The sequence below is a fragment of the Wyeomyia smithii genome, chromosome 2, assembly GCF_029784165.1.
Source record: "Wyeomyia smithii strain HCP4-BCI-WySm-NY-G18 chromosome 2, ASM2978416v1, whole genome shotgun sequence".
Taxonomy (NCBI): Eukaryota; Metazoa; Arthropoda; class Insecta; order Diptera; family Culicidae; genus Wyeomyia; species Wyeomyia smithii.
The window spans coordinates 574,753-583,071 of NC_073695.1; positions in this window are offsets into that span (position 1 = coordinate 574,753).

The window sequence follows — 8,319 nt, forward strand, 5'->3', positions numbered from 1 at the left end:
TGAATTATTATGATTAAACACGAGGTTCAAAAGTTGTGAAAAGAAAGTCATATTTGAAATAGAAAAAAATCCTACTTAATAGCAGGAGTCTAAAATGATATTTTATTGAATGATGTATAATCAAGTCTATATATAATTTTATTGAGTCTATATATAATAAAGTCCAACCTCAACATGAGTACAGTGACTTTTCGATTATACCACGATCAAAAAAAAAAAAAAAAATCGCGTCCCATATTTGAACATGCGTTACATGTTGAATGTTATGTTTTAAATGTTTGGTATAGTTCAGGAGTTGGCTACCAAAATTTTGTTATTTAGAGTGATAAATAAATCCAGCAAATATTATCAAGGTGTATTTTTTTGGAAATTGAAGTGTTCGTGTAAATCTATTTAAACAAAAAATAACTTCGAATGAAAAAGGGTGGGTTTCACTGCTAGGTGGATTAATTTGAGTTTTTATTAACGAACTTATTTTTTTCCAAATCATGCTCAACATTGGTATATTTGTTCTTTATCGAAAAGCTTCAGACCCGTGTTTTTTTTTTTGGTTCTTAGGGTAATCAATCCCAGCCATTTGACCGATTTTACGTCTTTTAATGGCAAATTGAACGTATTTTTCGAGCCTTTCAAGGAGAAATGAGAAATCGTATGTCAAAGTACGTTCGTTATTTTTTTCTCATTTCCCGGATTTGGGATTAACCATTATTCAGCCCTTGGAGCGACGATTTGCAAACAGAGACCCGAAAATTCGAGAAGTGTGATAAGTTTCCCTGTCGATTATTCGACTGTTCTGAACTGTTCCACAAGACTGTACGGTACACATTAGTTCTGAAATATATGTTTTTTTTTATACTGGTTGTATTTTTGATAAACGTTTAAAATGGAAACGAAATGTGCTAAACCAAAATCAGGTCAAAATTGAGGGTGTTACATGTGTTTAAAGATAAGCATGAAATGGTGATTTTTGATCATAAAATTTGCAAGATACAGCAACATTTAAAATACTGCCTGAAAATCACCCGATTCTCATGAAATTTTGGAAAAAGGTTGTCGAGAAACCTCGGAAAAATATCGATCAATATTGAACCATTACATACAGACCCAGTCATTTTTCTCCAAAATATCACGCAGTGACACCCACACCCACTGACACACACACACCCAATGACACACACGCAGGAACACACACACCCACACATACACATACGCACGCGACACACGAACACATACTCAGTTTTTAGTTTTAATAATTGGAAAAGGGTAAACTATTCTTTTTTTTACCTACGACGGAATCACTGTGCAACGTGTAAGAATTATAATTATCATTCAGCATGCCTAATACTACCCTCAACTGTGTGTTGAGCAACTATTAATGATATAAAACTCACATATTTTTCTCTGTGACATCACCCCAAACGTTTTTTTCATGTCCGAAAATCATTGTTTTTAGTTTCGTTATTTTTTTGTTCTTTTGACCTTAATAAAATAATTTTTTCGTATAAAACCATAGAAAATATATCAATACTACTATGATCCTATACGTTTCTGGGATAAAAACACAGGCTAAAAAATAACGTTTCGTTTTCTTTGGGGGTCTTAATTACCCCAATTACCCTACTCAACTTTAAACATCTATACCTTTTGTAGGGACTTTCTAGCTCTTCAGTGACTTTTGCAAAGTTATTGGGTATCTAAAATACTACACTTTAACGTAATGTTGTACATTATTAAAGCATTACTGAGCTCTCTAGGATGGCAAATGCAAAACAGTAGGTTTTCCCCATACAAATTTTCATACAAATTTAATATTTAATATCACCTTCGGTTTTTCGAACTGAATTTATATTTTTAACAACGGCTTTTTCCGTTAACACGCATATTCATTAAGCAGACAGTATATGAAGTAGAGAGAACGAAAATTAAGCGAGCTGGAAATATGATACAGATTTGGAAAAATATACCGCATCGGGATGCGTATATAAAAAAATAGTAGAGATGGTCGGGTTTCGGGTTTGAAAATTTTTGAAAGTGTCGGGTTCGGGTTTGAATATTTTTGAAGGTTCGGGTCAGGTTCGTGTTTGAAAATGTCGGTTTTAGGTCTGAAAACCCGAAACCCGACTATATCAAATAAACATTTTTATAAGATAATGATGTCTAATTTCATGCAACAGTGAAAATCACTAACATTTCAATACCATTTGAGGCTCAAAGCTTCAAGGCAGCCTCAAATTGGTACAAAAAATCGACGCTAAAAAAAAATAATGTCGGGTTCGGGTTTCACCAAAATGAAATTTTCGGGTTCGGGTTTGATCGACAAAAAAATCGGGCTCGGGTCAGGTTCGGGTTTCAAACGAAAAAAAAATCGGGTACGGGTCGGGTACAGGTTTGAAAAAAGTCAAACCCGACCATCTCTACTAAAAAGATCGAAAATCGAGCAAGTTATGATTTTTTTGTATATAATAAACCTTTTAGATGGTCACCCTATTTCAAAGCTGGTCACCCAAAGTGCTTCAATTCTGCTCAAAATTTCAAAATAATCTTAGGTGAAAGTAGTAAAAAAAATATATTTTTTTAGTTGGGTAGTTAGGGTTAACAGTTTCGCATAGGGTGACCACAAAACAGCTTTATTCGATATATTTTATTTTCAAAAATTCATAACTGTCGAGCTAGTTGATCTTTTCATCATCTTTTACGATTGAATTAAAGGTAATTATATCTTGTTTTATTACAAATTACCGAGAAATCAAATGTGTGTACTTTCAAATGCAAAAAATAATAAATTAGCATAATTTTTGTCATGTCCTTAAATTTAAATTACTCAATTGTAAAAAATAACATATTTTTGTTAAGTTATGAGGTAGGCAATGTATGTGATTTTTTCAAGGATGCTAATAATGGACACGGGCTAAGGATGTGATATAGACTTAGAAAATTTTTCCCTCGTCCAGACGGGACACGAACCCGCAATCACCGATCTTTTTGTTGTTATTTCTTAAATATAACTCAGTTATTTTCAATAATAGAACAAAACTTTCTTACAAGGTTGCTCAAAACTAATGGGGCTACAACATTGTAGTATAATTTTTGTCTCTGTCTACAGATTTTTTGTCCCCCTCATTTTTGATAGCATGAAAAAGCCCTGCACCATACGTAACAACTTCGTAGAAAGAAATTTGGTGTCTGTACCAGCAAATTTTTGGAGAAGTTCAAAATATTTATTTTGGGTTTATAGTTGAAATCTATCATTATAAATACAAAAATTTGATTGATATTAATAGTTATTTTCAATTTTCAGCAACACTGGATTTCATAGAAACAAGTAAATCAATAATTTTGTTATTGTGACAAAAAAAGAAGTCCAAATCATTATACGATAATAGTGAAATTCCAGCAAGCGCTTAAATCCATCACCACATGACGATAATCAGACTATAAACAAGAGACAACATTTCATTTTGAGCAAACATTATGAGCGCTTTCTCGCCAGCACGTCAAAAAATTGCACGACGCGCTTGACACATTTCGAACAGCGACCCCGCATTGGCAAAAAAAAACCTATACATAGCAAACATCACATCATGAGACAAGGAAAACATCAGACAGGCTGAATATCACGATTTTATGTGCTATTATTGTTTTTCAATCAAATCGTTTAATACATTTTATATATTGTATTCAACTCGATTGCACCTTTGCTGCTCGATATACCAGGACTCAGAAGTATGATCGGTAAGCCGTACGATTCACCCTTTTTTCCCCAGACAAGTAGGTTTGTTTTTTCTGTTTCATTTGCTTTTTATTTTCATTCCGGCTTCTGCCGGTTGGCGGCGCAGCCAGGGAGAAATCACTGCAATTTATTTTTGCCCACACTCACACTCTGCATAACCTGTACCGCACTTCCTTTTTCGTTGTGCGCTGAAAGGTTGTTAAATAATCACAAAATTATTTTCCAACAACAAATAACCACCCCGCAATGGATCCAATCTGGTCTTTTTTCATTTTTGGGGTTGAGTGGGCGAACCTTTCACGATTTAAATGTGTCTTTTAAATTTCACACCACGGCCCACACTTCTATCCTGAGCTGCATAAGCGCACCTTTCAACGCTATTTTTATAGGAAGTGCTTTTTTGTTTCCCTGACGGGCTGCATTTCCACTACATTTAGCATTCCAGTCTTCGAACAGTTCTTCGCGCCAGTTCAGTGGTGCCGCAGGCTAACTGACGTTTGACAGGATGTGGAAAAACAGACAATAAACGTTAAATATTTCGGGGGTTACAGTTCATACCGGTTTTTTTCGCTTGACCCCAAAGAAGGTTGAGATATGATTGGAGTTTTTTTTTTTTTTTTTGTTAGGACGGTTGCACAACTTTTTGGGGTGGTGGATGGTAGCTAGGACGTTTGGCATGGTGAAATGTTCCATATGACACGGATCAAACAACAAATAGAGCGCCAGCGCTAATGTTAATAATGAGAGAGGAAGAAAAAATCAAAAACCTTTCAAATGTCACCCGCGTCAGATGAAATCAGAAAGTAGAGTTTTTATCCGTTTTTTTTTCTACTCACTCCCTATCGTGGATGGCACAATACAATGTTTGAAAAGTGTCTGCTTGGGTGCTGCATTCACCTATTTTTTTTTTTTTTTTTGGATCATGTATAGGGGCGCTGTACGCTTCAATCGAGTTATTCTTGAATGTCGATGCACCCGCGTGATTTCGGCACACAATCGTTTCGCGCTTTGTTATTTATAAATTAATCATCTAAATTGATATTTGATCATGGACATGTCTGAGCTCGATGTGATCGAAAGGTAGAAAACACGTTAAAAAATAGAAATAGATTTGTTTTGGAAAGTTCTATGATTCCTCTTGGTGTCGTTGCATGACTTTTCATTTGATGGTTTTCATTCACCCAAATAAACAATCAACATAAATGATAAAATTATTTGTGCTGGATGAATAACTCAAGTCAGGCGCATCAATTTTCTACAATAAAGTGTATTTTGCTCATACCATTCCATATCTTACACTGGCAGCCGAAGCAATGGCAACCCACAGCAATGCTCCCTACAGGTCATACCAAAGCAGACCACCAGCAGAAATTGCATCGAAACGATATAGCGAACCTGGACCAAATATAGATACAAACGATGTTGACCACCGACGTTCAGCAGCAGCAGCACCACTAGCAAAATCAATTAACACTCTATATAGAATGTGCAGCTAGCCGCAATCATTATTATGCGATTGAATTTTTTTGCTCCACAAGCCAACAACGAATGGATTTAAAAGTGCTTAGTGCCAACCAGCGCATAGATACCGGATGATGGTTTAGTCAGGTCAAAGAATATGTAGCACGTTGTCAAACCACTGAATGTTTGTAACATGTTTGTAAGAATATCACTCACAGTTCAGATAGTGTGGGAATGCATTGAACATTGCCTACAAGACATTAAAGTTCGCCCTCGTATGTATATAAAATTAAATAAATGGCTGAAATCTCAAATCTACGAATTCATTTTCAACACATTAGGCGCCACCTAGAATCACATTCATAATTGCATGCAGAAAATGAATACAAATTTAATTAATGTCGTCCAACCGCACGTGAGGATGGCTATAAATGTGACTGAATTTGGGATTCGAGGCTCATTTTGCTTCATCCTGCATCAGCTTAAATGAATCCAACTGATATGAATGTGCGAATGTGTTACTTTAATTGTTTTATTAATGTACCGGTCCTAATTAAATTCCAAATCATCCAGTAGTTTAAGTAAAATTTTAATGGTACACTGTGGTTAGGAGAGTACTCGCAAATGGGCACTACATTGTGTATTTTCAAGTGCAACAACACGTCTTTAGAGGCTTCGTAAAGAGGGTGTATAGAAAAAATATAACATTTGCCTTTCGTACCGTATCATTGCCCTACTACCCCCCTACTACTTGGTGAATTTTGAACTTTTTTTTTTAAATTGTTGAAACGGATTGCCAAAAAGAGTAGTTATTCACTCTTGTAAAATTTCAACATTTGGTTTTAGGGTAATAAACTCTCACTATCTTAAAGTTTTATTTTTGAAAAACATTCAAAATTTCAACATTTGGTTTTAGGGTAATAAACTCTCACTATCTTAAAGTTTTATTTTTGAAAAACATTAACAGGTTTTGTAATTTCTACGAAATCCTTGTAAAAATAACGCAATTATCATATTGAGAATTCCGAGATTCAAGTTCAGTGTGTTATGATTAATACATATCTAGTTAAATATTGGCAGAAATGCAAATAAATTTTACTTTTGCAATATATACATATCGCATGTATTTATTTTTGAATATTAAAAAATCCGGATTTTTTTTCAAATACGCAAAGTTTGCAAATTTCACAAATTAAAAAAATGATTTTATTAATAAAATTTGAAGAAAAACATGAAATTAATGTGCCTGTGTTCAGGTAGTATTTTATTGACTTTGCTCATGCAACACTTTACAGGAACCTACATAAATTCAAGACTAATCAGTTATCTGAACCAGAAGTTATTACCCTCAATGCACATTTTCCACTAGGTCCTCAAACCAGCCTGTATGTATACATACTACCCATTACAAGCAGGAAGAAACAAGAAGTCTGCTACTCCGGCAGCTGCAATCTTGTATGGCAGCTTTCCATTAAATCATAAAATAAAGCGAAATAAATTTAGATTTCCCTACAGGTCGGTGCAACTGTGTGGTAGGTAATTAGTGCTTGGCAACCACTTGAGATTTTGTGGCTGCAACTCGAAAAGAGCAATTTCTCCTCTTCTTCTTTGGAACTATGTCTTGATAAAGAATACCTGTGTGCTTGTTAATTGTTGATTTTCAATTAGTTTACTGTAAATTCAATTATTAAACAGCAAACAGAAACTATAATTAATTCTACTGCCCTTTACACTATTAACAAAACGTCAAACACAAACTAAAGGCCTTGTATTGTGCCGTGTCAAATAAATGTTGTGAAAAAAAAAAACAAACTAAAGGCCGTGCAGACTATCAAACTGAAAAGTAATTTGTTATGGAATTTAGTCACACCGCAGTTATGTTTCGTTTTGCCACAAGCAAAATAAGAGAAACATGCAGAATTTTGCATCTTCCCCCTTAACTCCATTTAACTCAAAATCACCAAGTCGAATCATTTGCGAAGTGGTGAAAAGGAAAAACTGTTGCAACTGCTTAAGCCGTTTCTGCCGCATAGACATTCGGAATCTGACGAGTTTCCACAAGAGTGCAGCAGTTTGGTAGTGCACAGAACTCCCATCTATCGATGGAAAACTTTAGCAGTTTCTTGCCTGGTAGACTTTTCCCGTTAACGCACCTCATTCAACCAGCGGCAGTGGAGTCGGTGGTAATGATAAGTGGGCGGCAAAGTGCGAAACCTTACCTCATTTTGAGGTTATGAAAGCAAACATAACCAATTAATGAAGCTACGAAACGTGACGCGATTGCAGTTTCAGTCAGTGCAGATGCCAAGTTTTGTCTGTATCTCCATGTTAGATAGAGTAAGTTGCTGAATGGAGGTGGAAAAAGTTTTTCCAGCTACACCTGATTCTGTTCGTCAAACAATACAAGAAACAATTTCTGCACTCGTCACGTTGAACCGCTGGCTGGAGTAGCATTCACGTGACCTGTCCTTATGATACACCTGCCAGGAAGCACGGATGTGCACCGATCCGTATCGGTCTTCTTCGTTTTTGCAGACGGTGCACTGTTTTAGCTTTACGCTCCGGAAGCACTGGGAGATTATTATCTTGTTTTCCTCTCCTGCTGTGGGATTCGGTTGCATAAAGGAACTCTTAGTAAGCAGTTCCGCAGTTCGATCTTATGTACCGGCGCAGTCTGTGAACTCGTTTCCCATTTATATTATTTCGCTTGCGGTATTGATTTATTTATTAGTTCAGTTATGCTTTTCTTTGCTGTCGTTTTGGTAGTAGATTTTGTTTTGCTTTTAATTCAAACACGTATATCATGTTGTTGTAAAAGTAAGTTTTTTCGTCTCGAGCTAAATGTCATTGAGGTTTATTTAAAGCTTCTCAAATCACGCACTTATCCGATTATGACCAGCAAAGTTATTAGCCCTCTAGTGCCCAAATTAATTTTCAGACGGACTTCGAAAAAAACACATCGAAACTTTATAAACATTTTTTAAGTGTTGATTGAAACTTTCTGGAGGTTCAACTAAAGACCATCTAGAGGCGGCACTGGGCACTAGAGGGTTAAACTTACCTCTATCGAATAACCTAAGTCGATGTGATATGTGCGAATATTGAGGGTACGAGGCTATTGAACGCAT